This window comes from Sinohyriopsis cumingii, chromosome 3 (genome assembly GCF_028554795.1).
Source record: "Sinohyriopsis cumingii isolate HCF-2022 chromosome 3, ASM2855479v2, whole genome shotgun sequence".
NCBI lineage: Eukaryota > Metazoa > Mollusca > Bivalvia > Unionida > Unionidae > Sinohyriopsis > Sinohyriopsis cumingii.
In genome coordinates this window covers 23,917,784-23,932,770 of record NC_142963.1, presented here as the reverse complement: position 1 = coordinate 23,932,770, position 14,987 = coordinate 23,917,784, and the positions used below count along the sequence as shown (strand labels likewise).

The following is a 14,987-nucleotide window of genomic DNA, read 5'->3' as shown; positions in this document are numbered from 1 at the left end:
CGTGTTTTCTCAAAACCGGTCACTTTTATTTTGGCATTATGGGCTTGCGGTTGGCATGCAAGATTTAGTTGCCTCTGAAACTGAAGAGCTTGACAACAAGTCCATCTATGCACCTCCGAGAAAGAAAAAAAAAAAAAAAGATTTTGACAATGGATGTGCTCCAAAAGTCATGAGCAATATTACATTTTGCAAAGACACGTTGTAACGGAATTTTACGAAGAACTTTATTTAATGTAAATTATAATCAAGCCATATACTAGAGTAGAGTAACCTTAGAATGTCCTGAAAATAAACCAAAAAAATTGGGCCAAGTGTTTGGAACTATTCTATTACTCTTAACATACAAACGTGTCCTCAGAGGTTGTATGAATGGGGATAATATAAAAAACAGGAGAGCAAATCGCCAGATAGCAGAGTCGCTTCTTTAGCGACTACGGCACAGAGTGTCATTTAGTTTCTTTCATCACAGACGGGGACACCTCTTCGCTTTCTCTTTATAAGCAACTTGCATCCACAACTGACAAAATTAATTTGACAACCGATTCCATATCATTGCTAATTATAGTTGAAAAATTATTGTTGACGAAATAGCAGTGTTCTTCTTCACAGGTTTATCGATGGCCTTTAACTTCATTATCTCTGTGTTGTGGTAACACAGTGTTGTTCACTGCTATTATTTGCACTTTAAAACTGATACATTGAAACTCTTTGACACAGTCATTTACGTGGGGTGGTAATATGTTTGCAGAGGGATTATTTAAGCAAACCTTTGGAAGAACAGGTTGATATATCTGCTTTAATATCCATTTGATACAAGATACCCAAATAATGATGTGACATACCAAAATCTCATGTCAATACCCGCAGGTATATTACATCCACATATTCAAGAAAATCTTTAAACATAAGATAGGGGTTGATGATCAAAGCGGCACCTCTCTCTCTCTCTCTCTTCGACTAACACCTTCCGATTTTATCGGTTTATGAAACATGTATTCCACAAATTTGAAATCACCATTAATTAAAAGTACATCGTCTATTACGTCTTAATCAAATCATTCCTTTTGTTTCCTTTATATTTATAGTATGACAAATCGTGCTTTAAGAATATGGCACAAAATGTTCATATTTATTGTATGATAAATCATGTACAGTAAATACGACACAAAAGCTCATATTTATTTTATGACAAATCGTGTACAGTAAATACAGAAGAAAAAAAATCATATTTATTTGTATGACAAATCATACCACAGTAAATACGGAACAAAAAGTTCATTTTTATTGTATGACAAATCATACCACAGCAAATACGGAACAAAAAGTTGATTTTTATTGCATGACAAATCATGTACAGTAAATACCAAACGAAAACTCATATTTATTGTAGGACAAATCATGTACAGTAAATATGAAACAGAAACTCATATTTATTGTATGGCTAATCACACCACAGTAAATACGACACAAAAGCCATCAATTTAATTCTCCGATTCAAACAAAATGAATTGAACTGAGGGTATTATGCTAATCTTCTTGAAGGACACGAGGAGGACAGGCGGTAGCTTATTATAAGGTCAAAGATAAGGTCCTTCATATACAAGTATATAGAAATATGAGTTTGTGTGTGTGTGTGTGTGTGTGTGTGTGATTTAACCGAGATATTACGAAATTCAGAAGTAGAAATTCAGGTGAAGGATGATTATTTCGCATTTCTTCGTATTATCTGTTTTAAACAAGTTGTATAATTTTTGTGTGATGGCAGCCAAACTCGATACTCGCGAACATTATTTAATTCAAAAATAAAATTACAACTAATTTTGATGGACTTCGTTAATTTTCTTTGTCACAAAATCATAGTGAATATGTTAATTGAAAGTGTGATTTTGTTTGACGATTTAATTATTTTAGCTGGATACAATAATTAAATACTTTTAAGCTATAAAATGAATGGACTTTAAAGTAGGTTCTATTATCTCTTACTTGTGGTAAAGTTAACGAGGTTATTGCTGAATATATATATATATATATATATATATATATATATATATATATATATATATATATATATATATATATATATATATATATATATAAGCCACCCTAAGTATATTATCTTTTCATATAGCATAAATACAGGCCCGGTCCTAGGGCAAGGCGAACGAGGCAACCTTGGGCTCCACGCTTTCAGGCAATGCATTTGTTTTAGCTTGGGGCCCAGCTGATCGCTTTTGCTGCCTTGGGCCCCGCATGCTTCCTTGGCCCCCGCACATCTTAGGACCAGGCCTGGATAAATAGGGCAGCTAGATGTATAGATAATATTGACATAGTCTATTCTATATACCGATAGACCAATTAATTAATCAAGATCGATAAGTAAACTAATTTATAGAAGTACATATTACACATCCCATTTTCCCACCGTTTCTATGCTACTGCGATTTCGCTCAAGGATCAGAGGGTATGGAGCGTCACAACGTTTTAAATGGTTGAGCTTAAGATGTCGAGCTGGAAAGATTGTAGAGTGAGCCGGAGGGACGTCAGAGCGAGATTACGAGATCGTGGAGTGAGCTAGAGTGGTTATTCGGTGTGCTGGAGAGGATCATCCGTTAGCCTGGGTTGTCGGTTAAAACTCTAGTGTTGTAACCGACGAACCAGATTACCCAGATGTGGGTGAGGCAGTGCAGGAAATGAGGAGTTGGAGAACAGGGACTAGATTAAATGATAATTATTTGTGAAGGACAATCAGATGGATAATTCTATGAAAACTACACATTAAAGTCTTAAAAAGATAGAAGAAAATTCCCTTCGCTGATCCAGAGTAAAATTCACTGACTTTATCATTTCATATAAGTGTATTCAGAAATCAATCAATCAGGGTGATTAAAACCGGTCGCAAACAGGGAAATTAAAGTGTACATACCCAGACAACCATATTTATTTGATATAGATTCAGTCGATATATAATTTATTAACATCTTTTTTGTTGACTTGTTAAAATCGGTATACAAAGTCTGATGGCAATCAAACGATGTGAGTAGAAGATGTCCCTGAGTTTCTTCCATCGAATGAAAGACAGGCATGAAAACACAAGATAGTTAGAAGCTTGTAACTGTTATCAATCGATCTCATCTATCTATCTATTTATATTTTATATATATATATATATATATATATATATATATATATATATATATATATATATATATAACAAGCTTATTCTCTTTCTTTAAGAATCAACATCTGCAGAAAGCAACACTACAGTATAATTCGAGAGATTTACGGAGTGCATTAAATGCAACTCTTGCAGGCATGTCTGTGTATCACGCAGCCAGGCATTTGGTGTGCCAGAGTTGACCCTTAGAGACAGGACTAGAGGAAATGTATCCCTTGATGCAAACCCAGGACCAGAAAGAACATCAACTTATAAATCTTCTCAGATATATGGCTCATATCGAATATGGATACACACAAGTAACTGTGCAGTACCTTTCAGCAGACTATGCAGGTTTTTGTGGAAAGAAAGATTCAAGTGATTGCTGGTTTTATGGGCTTATGTGCAACTGGCCACATTTAAAAATTGCGAAGCCACATAAACTTTCTCTGTTGCAAGCAAAAGGTGCTTCAAGGGAAGTGCTAAACCACTACTATTAGGAGCTATCAACCATCCTCAGAGTCAACAATTTAAGAGACTGATGTCTTCTGCTTGGCTCGATGGAATTGTTTTCCAATCAAACGGACGCCGACATTTCGGAAATTTACCAAACTAGTTTTTGGAATAGAGAAACAAATAACATGAAAAAGAAGAGTTTACTAGCAGCAGCAGTTGGGGCAAGAAAGCTTAACTCACTGATGAAAAAATTGGCTATGAAAGCAAACTTGCCAGATTTGGCTTCTAGACGCATTAAAATCTCAAGCGTGAGAAAATATTGATGCCAGAAACTAATAGAAAACAATGTTCCAGACACATAGGCTGTACACATCACATGCCACAAAATCTTTACCCTCTCAAAAACTACAGAAAAATTAATACCAATACATCAATGGTTGCGTCCCTTGATAAAGTAGTCCCTAGCGCGTGGACATCACGACCTAGACGACCTGACTCGGACGACCGGACTGAGAGAGGAAAAGTGAGGTTAGCAAACAAGTATGATTTCTCTGTCGCATGGATGAGAATACGAGTTCTAGGCCGCCCACTTGTATTTTGATTAATTTATTAATTTGTTAAAGTTTCAAAAGTGGCAGAGTGAGAACAGAGTGGGTTCAAAACTTTGAAAGATTTGGATTGGCTTCGCTTCTACACAAACATCAATTAAACTGTCAACATTGTCATTGCTCTTCTAGATTGCAAACGAAACATTAATCATGATAGAATGGGTAACATATAACTTGCAATTTCTGTAAACATTCTCATTCCAAATATTATATGTGTCCTGGTAAAGTTACCGAACACGAATTTGCTCACATTCGAAATGCAAGGTGTGGCGTAACAATTTTTAAGTACTCTTGCGCTAATTATTCACATTCCACATAAAATGCGTGGCCTGATGATGTTCAAGCACTCCTATTCGCATTGTCTACATTGCACAACTGCGCAGCATCTCAACCACGAGATTGCCGCTTCGCAACAACTCTTGTACCGTAGGTACAACGAGAATATGGTATTATCTGTTTGGAAGCAACTTTTGTACCCAAGGTACAACAAGAATATGATATTATCTGTCTGGAAACAACTTTTTGTACCCAAATATGGTATTATCTGTTGGTTACAAACCTGAACCAATCTGACAGTCCTTAATTAACTCAAGAAAACATACAGGTGCAGTTTGCCTCGTGAACTCACAAACGTTTGTTTGTAGGGTGTCCAGTCTTGAAATATGCGTTGTTATTCAATACATGTAATGCAAAAAGCGCTATACGTGGCCCGTTGTAACAAGACTTTAATCTCTTTCAAGACTTGTAAATGATAAGGAACTCTTCATTCCTTATGTCTGATTTCCCTTTGTATATAGAGAATAATTTGTAGACTTCAACCATTCACTTTTGCTGTAATGATATCTTATCTTGTGTATATTTCTTTGTGTATCGCAATATTCTCTTTTGATGTCTTTCATTAGTCGCTTTATCAGGAGGTCTAAAAGTTTCTCCCTCTTTCTGAATAGAAAATTGTTTGGAATTTAAAACAAGAGGTATTAAAGTTACTGACGCTTGTACTTTTTACCTCTGTGAAACGTCACAAGCAGTGATATAAGTTTCTAAAAATAGCCATTCGGACAAGGCGAACCAGCGTAATGGCGTTCAGTCTTCTTTTCCGTGTAATTATTCTTATTATTGTTCTTACTGAAAACCATATACTAGGCATTAAATTTGTTAATCTGAATATGGATGTGCCTTCCAATATTTAGTTACAGTGGTGCTTAGGCTTGCAGACTGCATAAATCATGTAATCAAATTTTATGGATTTTTATAGAACACTATAATACACAAATTGTTTCATCACCGATAGATATACCCTGAATATTTTGAGATGAAAATTCCAAGGGAACTGCCAGCCCGCTGTTTAACATATAAATAGTGAGGGATGTATGTAAGGAAGTGACTATTTCTTATATTTTGTTTAGCGCATAAAATTACGCTCAAATTAGTTGACGTGATATTATGCATGTAGAATCTAGAAATGTTGCATGTATATTCCATAAATTTAAAAACAATGTATCAATTTTTGTTTTTGTGTTTTTGTTTTTTTGAATTATGCATTAGTGATTTTATTAACCAATACTGGTTCTGATGTGTTAACAAAGTTAAGAAAAAAGGAGAAAAACTTTATATCTTTATTTCAATGTCTGTTTTACAAACAAATCATGATGTTGAATGACAGCTTAGAACATAAAAGAATGCATTATGTTCATTAGGTATTGGTTTTGAAAAGAGCAACACTGGTTAATTATATTTATACTACGTGGATAATACAGTTCCTTAATTAAAACATATATAATTACATTTTGTCGAGAAGTATAATTGTATGCATGTATTGATGGAAACAGCAATACAAAAACTGCTGTCCCTAATGACGACAGCCATCCTTTAAATGACACACATTTTACACACAAAAACTAACTGAAAAGTAAACAATGTAGATATAAATATATAAATGAATATTACTGGTTTCAACACATTCACTTGGGACACACACACACACACATATATATATATATATGTGTGTGTGTCTGTGTGTGTGTGTGTGTGTGTGTGTGCGTGCGTGTGTGTGTGTGTGTGTGTGTGTGTGTGTGTGTGTCATTTTGAAGGTACATATTGCCAAAGCAGACAGAGCGGAAAGTACATACGCCTCCGATTAGTTAAGAAAAACCCAGAACTCTTGGCATGAAAAGTGCATTTCTCAATTTTATTCTTCTCAAATATTATCTAACCTAGGTTTAAATCACTCTTACAACAAACACCTCGACATATTCAGTTTCATCTTATTCAAATTTTAGATAGCATTCAATTTATTTTCATCTTGGTATATTTTTTGAGGTTTGCTTCACGCTGTGCCTGTCTTTACTTTACCTACAGTGTTTCCAAAGAATGGTCTAGTTTCTTTTCATATAATACATTTAAATTTGCGTTATTGGAAAGAGGACAGCGATGTTTTGTAAGAATGTTTTAATGTTGCTGTCCAGTACCATAATATACATTATAATTCATTATCTTAAAGTTATCATCTGAAGGGAAGAAATCAAATTGTCTTGTTTGCCAACATTAGTAGACTTTGAATACCTAGTAATCTGAGGAACTTAGCTTTCACAAATAGTTTGAAATCATTTTCAGACGGTTTGAAACGAAAGCCACAAACTTTAAAAGCTTTCTTTTTTCTTCAAAATATAAAACTGGATGAAATAATAATAATAATAATAATAATAATAATAATAATAATAAAATGTGAACAGGTTGTTCTTTGTGGTTTGCCTTTGTCTATTGATTTCTAGTCATGGTAATTGAATGAAAAATGCACATTTTATCAAAAATTGGAAGAATATTGGAATATTATACTACTAGGGTATATGGGAAATAATGTTTTAGCTTATAAAATTATATTTAGACAATGTTTGAAAAGTCCTTGATAGTTTTGTGTAGTTTTTAGTAGTATAATTATACTTAAATATAAATACATGTAAATTTATTTTGTTTCTCTGGGCTCTACATTTTTTAAAAATACACACATGGCCACGGGGGGGATCGAACCCACGACCTTCGCGTTATTAGCACGACGCTCTAACCAACTGAGCTACGCGGCCTTACATGCAGCTGCCATTAGGTTTTCTAGAAATACCTGTAACATTTGCTCGACTAATTTAATAAAAAAATATTATTACTATTGTTTTTTTGTTTTTATAGAACTTATTTAAGATAATCCCCTTCTAAATGTTATAATATTTTGTTGTGGTTGATGGATATACTAGTAGATAAGTTCTTAAGGTAAAATCAAGGGAGATAACTTTTATACAAGCGCGCTGCAAATAGTAGTTAGAACTAGAATAAGAGTGGTACGTCAGTCAAGTTCCAACACTGAAGCCTCTAGAAGTGATGCATGTAACAAAAATTACTGAGCTTTATATGCATGAAATATGTGAAAAGGAAGGAATTTAGTTTGTCTCTTGCAAATAATTATTTATTGCATGCTTTGTTTTGAAGGGTATTTTTGAACACATTACCTTATATATGAAGTGATGTCGCTGTTTGGTGTAAGCCAGTTAGGGCCGACAAGAAGGGGTTGGGGGTAACCGGGGATACATATCCGAACAGCACTTTTAATTTTATTAAAGAAATTTTTTGTTTACACAAGAACTAGTAGAGGCCCGGGTGTTTCTTACCCCAGGGCCCATGATCGCTCTCTACGGCCTGAAGACAGGCTTATATTTGGTTGCGCATACGAAAAAGTTTTATCGTCGCATAAAGTAGAGTTTGACAGAAGCAAAAGTAAACGTAAAAGATTAATTATAGAAGGGATACGTAACTGTTACCTACGTTGCCTTGTATATATGAAATAAAGCTGCATGGAAGAACTTAGCATAATCATAAACAACAATAGGATTCCTATTATAGTAAAAGTCACACAAGTCATGTATGCATTCAACACCGATTGTTTCAGTAATGGCTGTCATTTTACAGAATTAGATTCTACATACTTTTACGGGGCAAGTATTCACTTCATCTGGATTCTTAAACATCCGCATTCCTTTGGAAAGTGATTATTTACACGCCCCGAAAAGTGCTTACGACAGAATCAATGTTAAAGTACGTAACCATTTTTGGACGAAATGAACCTAAAGGTGTGATCTAGTACAATCCGGATTGAAAGTCGCGCTGTGATGTCACAATGAACGCTACGCATATTGATAAACAAATTCGTACTACCCAATATTGTGACGATCCACTAGAAGTGCTCTTTTCTTGACCCAAGTTTAGTACATGGTCACCATTGTAAAAGACCGTAGAGATCGATAATTTTCATAGGGAAGTTTCTTCATGACTGTTAAGGTGCAGATCATTTTTAAAAAAATCAGGATTGAATATACTTTGGGTAAAGAAAAGTAGTGTTAAATTTTAAAAGAACAATTTATATTTAATTTAAGATGAGTAAATGCGCATACATGACCATGTGACTTGTACTGTAGGAGACGACAAAAAATATGTATATTAAGTATGAAGATTTTGGTTTAATATTGCGTTAAGTGAACCACATAAAATAAACGTTGGTTCTAACGTCATATTTCACAATTTGAGCACATGTCAATTCTAAATGAGTATAAGTTAAATGTTTAAAAGTCCTGAATCATCAACTAAATACAATAGACCCAAATGGTCGCACTCATTCTTTCATTAATCAAAATACGTATTTTCAGTAAGAGCAATACCAAAGACTCTTTTAAGATGTGTTATAATGTAACTGTGCAACATCTGGCATTATTTATTTGATACCTTTTAACAATAAACATGTAGGACAAACCCGTAAAAAAAAACTTTTTTCAACGGGTGAATAAACCATAAAATTGGAGATAAATAACTTTATCAATCTCACGTTTTATTCACGTTAATGACGGCTTTCCTAATTTACATTACTATATACATTTAATGGACACACACACTAGTATAATATATGTGTGCGCGTGTGTGATTTGGATTTTTAACGTAGTTTTCAAGTTTGTTCCAGTCATATCGCTACGATGTATGCAGTTTGGCAGTTTATAGTAATACCTAGCAATGGAGAATCATGCCACAGACATGTAGCATCATGTCCCACTTAGTGACATTGTCCTGACACCAGACCAACCAGTCCTACAACTAACACCTTAATGCTAAGCGACAAGCGAGGCAGCTGTTATTACCATTTTTATAAGTATTTGGTACGACTCGACCGGGGTTCCAACCCCGGCCTCCCGCATCTGAGGTGGACGCGCTAACCACTTTGGCCACCAGAGCGGTCTCTACAGTTGTTGCATGTATGGAGAACACAATTTGTCTGCTAAGGGACAAACCAGTTATTTTTGCTGGGAGGAGTGTAACCAAGGATTTATTTTAAAACGGGAAATATTTTTCTCTTTCACCTAAAGATAGTTAATTCTTTACAAATAATATAACTGGATATAACATGTTATTTTCCAAAAAATATGAGCGAGCTTTTTATAACTTATTGGAAAGCTGGAAATTAATAGTTTTGTTGTAAAACTATTCCAGCCACCATTCCACCCACCTTTGCGAACTAAGTGGGCAAATCTGGAGTTTAATTTAATAAGAATGATCTCTGCAACGCATTTATCTTGCAAATTACTGTTTTCTTTTACTGCTATTTCAATCTAAGCCTAGTGAGCCATACTTCTTATAAAGTATATTTGGTTTAGGCCAAAAAGACAAAAATATGTGTTTCCGATCGGCCGACCGTCCCTCTTTTTCGGTGCCAACCCTAGCGCTTTTTCCACCAGGGTAACAAAAATTGAGTCCGGTTAAGTCCAGTACATAAAGCGCTTAGTACCTTATATATACTAATTGTTATAAAGAATATAATTTAAAAAACAAACATACAGTAAAATCTACCTATCCTAATTTTAAAACCAGTGCAATAGGGAACATTATTTTTTGTTTTTTGTTTTTGGCCTTACTCCGTGATAATTCTCTTTATTTTTTGGAAGAAATCAACGAGTTACAACCTGTTCGAAATATTTCCTTTATAATTAGCTACAAAAAGTAATTCTACAAAACGATCTCATGGAGTTGGTAATATCGGCTTCAACATGGGGCTTCCAATTTAATGCTAAGAAATGCTATATACTCACCATTAAAAACAAATCTTCTAAAAAATTATACCAGATAAACTACTACAACATGTACCGATTAGTCCGTCCATGCCTAAGAGCTTTCATCTCAGACGATCTTCAATGGGGCACACATATGGAATCGGGTCACAATTAGTACTTCCAGTTCAGTATCCACGAATGTAGTTCTAGTCTATTTTTAGAACATTTTTTCCTCTCTTATTTTGGTGGTGATATAAGAGTTTTATTTATGCATTTTGGTAGGGATTTAAAGGTAATTGTTTATTCTTGATAATATAAGATCAAGGTGTTGTTGTCTGTGTGTATTTCGGCGACAGTGCGCAGTGAGAAATAAGGCCTTGGTGATGATCAGGAAGTGAAATATGTGTTCTGTTTACATGCTGCTCTGTTGACAGTCCAGCATCTCAAAATAGAGCAGGTCAACCTTTGACAAGAACTTCACCGTGAAGACATCTTTGAAGATATTTTAGATTAATATATGATTTGCATTGATTGTCACACAGTGGAAAGGTCAGTACTGAGAAACAAATATAGAGAACATATAGTAAAATTAATTGTGTTCGATGTCCATATCAACAACTGCCGTAAAGCTGGCACACATATCAACAACTGCCGTAAAGCACAATCTACATTGGGGTATGGGCAGCCGTCACCGGCAAAATTACATTAGAGTTAAAGAACACACGCACATTCGCTAATGTGGATGAAATCAATTAATGCTGATTCGAAAATGTAGTTCGTGTTTATATCATAGGAACGGAAACACCATGGCTGTCCAAGTTCCGTCTGCAAAAATCTCAAACGAATGTTGAACATACTTCTCTTGATTATAAATTTGGGCGTGCTGACACCATACGTCATGGATGACAGCGCCCCCTGTGTATGTTTGGATTTACGCTAGATGATTTGCATTTTGACCTTGCAATGTAGTGCTGTTCCCAGCCAGACCGTTTACTTTCAACAAATTTATTTAATACCACCTCGTTTGGAATCTGAATGCATTATTCCGTTTGGTTCTTCAGACCATTTTATTCAGTACCAAATAATTTGAAATCTAAATTCATCATTTCATCTGTTGGATTAAATAATTTCATTTTAGACTACATCATTTTATCTAATACCACGTACTCTGGAAACAGATTTCATCATTCCATTTTATTCTTTAAAACACTGTATTCATTATCACACCATTTGGAATCTGAATTCATTATTTCATTTATTGTTTTAAATAATTTGGTTTTGTACTATGTAAATTCGATCAATAAAACTTCATTTGGAATCAGTATTCATCACTCCGTTTTGTTTAAATCATTTTATTTAATGCCAGATTATTTGGAAATTAAATTAATGATTTCATTTGTTGAGTTAAATCATTTCGTTTTAGACTACATCAGTTTTTTTAATACCACGTCATTTGGAAACTGTTCTTTAAATCATTTAAGTTCATACTAAGTCATTTCATTTAACACCACGTCATGTGGAATCTGAATTCATTATTTCGTGTTTGGGGTTCAACCATTTCCTATCACACATCATTTGGAATTTGAATTCATCATTCCATTTGTTGGGTGAAATCATTTCATTTCCCACTATATCATTATATTTAAAAGCACGTCATTTGGAATCTAAATTCATCATTCGGTTTTGTTCGTTAAATCATTTCACGTGACACCACATCATTTGGAATCTGGTTTATCGTTTCATTTGCTAAGGTTAAATCATCTGATTTGATACTACATCATTTGATTAATGTAATTTTGGTGGTGACGGCACCCATATTGGGATTCTTAAAATGGAAGTTAACGAACTGTCCCCACGAGAGTAGGAAGATGGCATATATATCTTTGGTTCGATCAACAGTGGAGTAAGCCTCATGGGACGCTTAAAGATATACAACCCATCGTCCATCGATATGGTTCAGTGCGAAGCAGCACGATTTATTTAAAAGGATTATAGATCTAGTCAGTGGCGTCACTAGGGTTGGTGTCGCACAGTGCGGTAACTCATGGTGTCACCCCCATGGACCTCATTCCTGTACAAAAATTCTAATATTTTATAGACAGTCACGTGCGGTAACTCATGGTGTCACCCCCATGGACCTCCTTTCTGCACAAAAATTCATTTTTTTTAATAGACAGTCATTTTGGTGTCATCCCCTCTGATGGTGCCACCCGATGCGGTCCGCATTCCTCTAGTGACACCACTGGATCTAGAGAGGAAGATGCTACAAGCCTGGAACTCCCTAGCCTTCAACAACGACGCGAGTTTAATAGGCTCGCTTACTTATTCAAAACAGTGAAGGATATGGCACCAGCTATTACAGATGCTCGACGCGAGCTTGACAGGGACGTCATTGGGGTGGAGGCATTTGCATCCCCACCCCCCGCCCCGGAATTTGCATGTGCTGTAAAATTGCTGTAGCCTATATACGAAAAATAACAAGTTTTGCCCCATCCCCCCGAAAAAATTGAAATGACGTCCCTGGAGCTTGATGTTGAAAAAAAGAAAAAGCAATAATCTGCAGGCAATAAAAATCATACCGAGTGATACATTACAAACGATGTCCCGCTCTGACATAGGACCATGTCTATCATATTATATAAGATACAAGATAAGTAAAAACTTCCCAAAACTTTGTTCCACGCCTGACCATCGGTCTCCTTCTGCTATTTCCGTCTTTTAAGGCACACGATCATAGCCTATGGATTGTTTTGCTCATAAGATATTTTTATATTTATCAAGTCATTATTGACTCTCCTGTGTTGCACCAAACTGAAGTTACGGGCTCCAAAATGTACAAAATGCGCGAATTAAAGAGAGTACATTACTCTGTATTCAATCTATTTCATCCCATAGCCGACACCAGTACCACCATGTCAGCCAATTCTGCGCGTCGGGTAATTCTGCGCAACATTACGTAATTTCTGTAAACATTGGATCACGTGTTATTTTGGGTCAAAAATGCATTTTGTATCAAGAAAGAACGATCGCAATTTAATTAAGAAAAGTGATATTCATAAAGTGTACACAACATCCGGCATTTGGACTCGAACTGCATATGAAAATGTGATTTCTAAATGAACTGCATATGAAAATGTGATTTCTAAATGTCAACCGTCGCACATGCCCTTCTGGACGCACGCGACGTAAATCCAATCAATCAATGAAGACCCACTCCATGACATTCTTGAACCGGTAACCCAGAAAATCCGATTTACTATGTATCTTTTAGAATCATACAAATAAATACATTATATAAAAGGTGGAAATGTATACCTTAAAACAATCTGCATTTTAATCCAAGTTTCCATTTTTGCAAGAAGTTGTCCCGCACGTACAAAATCGTCTGCTACCCAACGTGTCAACTTACGGAATATAAATTCTCAAGAAATTCACCGGCGTATAGACTGTTTCTAAATTCTTTAGTAATTTTTCCCTATCAGCAAGACGTTGTAAACACATTACATCCTATTCATGTTTGTTTCTCTTCCACATAATAGCTTATTTTTTATATATACATATTTTAATTTTACAAACTTTTTTTGCAAGATAGGTTTTGTTTGCTTAATGTATCTTGCCATTAATTGAATTAATTAATTGAACAGCTCTCATGCTGTTTATGAATAGAATTACGGCTTTGATTTGTCACGTGATCATATTTATGAAGTTCTATTTTAAGACATAGAAACCCCTACGTACGTCTACTTTTAGCCATCTTTGAATGCTATGTTAAGCCTTATTAGATATATAACCTAAATTTAAATTTCAAATCAGACAGAAAAAATCTAAAGCAAAGTTAATATTTTGAAAATTTATTGTAACAAAGCGGCTTAGAAAAGGAGAGTTAAACACTTTTCAAGTGGCCGCGTAGCTCAGTTGGTTAGAGCGTCGTGCTAATAACGCGAAGGTCGTGGGTTCGATCCCCCCCGTGGCCACACCTTTTTTCCTCTTTTTTTTTTGTTGTTGTATTTTCTAGAGTCATATATTACGCAGTACATATCTGAATGTCGATTTACAAATATATATATATATATATATATATATATATATATATATATATATATATATATATGAATATATATATATGATGTATTGATATTCAAAAACAAAAATGTATATTGATATGTTTGCAAATGTTTATCTGACCATAAGTTACTTCAAACAGTATAGAAGATAGCTAAATTAATAAATACATAAGGACACACACACACACACACACACACATATATATATATATATATATATATATATATATATATATATATATATATATATATATATATATATATATATATATATATATATATATATATATACATACAGTATATATAAAATACTCTCTCTATAAATGTTCATGTCAATGAAACTAATATCCACCTATATTTGGAACATTCTTCTCAGTACAGGTCATGAAAAGAATGGTATGTATATCTTAGAGTACCAGGTCAAAAGATTTCAGACGATTGTCAACTAAAACATTTCTTTGTTGAATGAAAATATATTTCCTAAGTAGGAATTGCTCAGTCCATGTAACTGATTCTAACAAAACCAGTAATCTTACTTAAAATGATGCTTTGAACCAGCAAAATATATGAAATAGAAAAATACACTTCCTTTCATAATACAATATAACTTCATTATGAAATATAGTCC

At 34.4% G+C, this 14,987-nt stretch overlaps 2 non-coding genes across 2 annotated transcripts; one reads left to right on the top strand and one right to left on the bottom strand.

Moving 5' to 3' along the window:
* Nucleotides 1-7,224: 7,224 nt before the first annotated feature.
* Trnai-aau (transfer RNA isoleucine (anticodon AAU)) lies at nt 7,225-7,298 on the bottom strand. The gene has a single exon. It is a non-coding gene; the product is annotated as a tRNA-Ile (tRNA).
* Nucleotides 7,299-14,195: 6,897 nt separating this feature from the next.
* Trnai-aau (transfer RNA isoleucine (anticodon AAU)) lies at nt 14,196-14,269 on the top strand. Its single transcript has one exon. It is a non-coding gene; the product is annotated as a tRNA-Ile (tRNA).
* The last annotated feature ends 718 nt before the right edge of the window (nt 14,270-14,987 follow it).